Source organism: Trichechus manatus, unplaced genomic scaffold, assembly GCF_000243295.1.
Source record: "Trichechus manatus latirostris isolate Lorelei unplaced genomic scaffold, TriManLat1.0 scaffold00018, whole genome shotgun sequence".
NCBI lineage: Eukaryota > Metazoa > Chordata > Mammalia > Sirenia > Trichechidae > Trichechus > Trichechus manatus.
Genome location: NW_004443954.1, coordinates 14,666,471 through 14,667,918, shown reverse-complemented (window position 1 = coordinate 14,667,918; position 1,448 = coordinate 14,666,471).

Sequence of the window (1,448 nt, the reverse complement as noted above, 5' to 3'; positions counted from 1 at the left end):
TTGTGTTATTTAATCTCATTATAACCCTGTAAACTTTGACTACCATCTCCATTTTGTAGATGAGATTGACAGAGGTCAAATGACTTGTCCAAGGTCCTGAACTAAGTGGCGTACTCTGGTTTCAAGCTCAACTCTGACTGGTTCCAAAGTTAGTTTTTGTTTTAAACTATCCCAAACTGTCTTAACTCACTGGAGTCTCTCAACAGCTTTTCTCAGTGGGTAAGGCATAATTATTACTTCTAAAGCTCGTCAGAGACAAGCAATCTACCCTAGATATCATAAATGGATAATGCCAGAGTCAGGATTAGAACCCAGGTTGCCTCACATACTGTATGACCTTCTCAGGCAACGTGACAATCAAAATTTAGATCGAAATGTGGCATTTCTACCACATCTTTTTACATTATTCGAAAATTATGGAAGTGAATTTCTGGAAGTGAAAATCATTACCAGTCACTAGGATTCTAGTTTTAACTCTAATATTTTTATTTCTATCCTATGTCCCTTACAAGGAGCCCTGCTGGTGTAGTGGTGAAGCGCCCAGCTGCTAATGAAAGGTCAGCAGTTCGAATCCACCAGTCGCTCTGAGGGAGAAAGATGGTGCAGTCTGCTTCTGTGAAGATTCTACTTCCGGAAAGTTTCTGCTTCTGTAAAGATTTACAGCCTTGGAAACCCTATGAGGCAGATCTACTCTGCCTTATAGGGTCGTGATGAGTCAGAATCAACTCGATGGCAATAGGTTTGGTTTTCTTGGGTAGGTCCTTACCCTAATCTTTAAGCTTCAAACAATGAGGTAGATGTAGGGTGCTATATCAGGCCCAGATACAATCATGCATTGCTTAACGTCCATGATATGTTCTGTGAAATAGGACGTTATGTGATTTGACTTGTGAACACACTATTATGGATGAAGGTCTGTTCAGGCATTTGCCTCCAGAATAAGGAGGTTTCATCCATATTAAAAATTGTCTGGGGCAAATAACCTCCCTCTACATTAGTTTATCTAAGGTTTCTACAAATTCTCCTGCTACCTTTGCAACAACACTCACAGACCCATCACTCACATTCACAGAAACACACAGATGACCACAGTGCAGCAAACTGACAGACGGGTGGTGGATAGGTAATGTAGACCCCACTTTGGAATTGGGGAGGTCCTTGGCATCTATCCTTCTGTGACCAGTCTTCTGGGCTTGAGTCAAAACTGTGAGAGTATTATTTTAATATTCTGTTACGTGCAAACTGAGGTGAGTAGCTTGGTGCACTGAGAGGCACGTAGTGGCCGTGCCTGGCACGGTGCTTCTTTAGTTCCCTAGCCACACTGTTAAGTAGGCACTGTCTTCATCCCTATTTTAGAGACAGGAAAGCCAGGTCAAAAGAAGTTATGTAACTTTCTCATGCTCCAACAGCCAGTAAGTGGGGGTGGATTAGAAATCACTACACCAGTG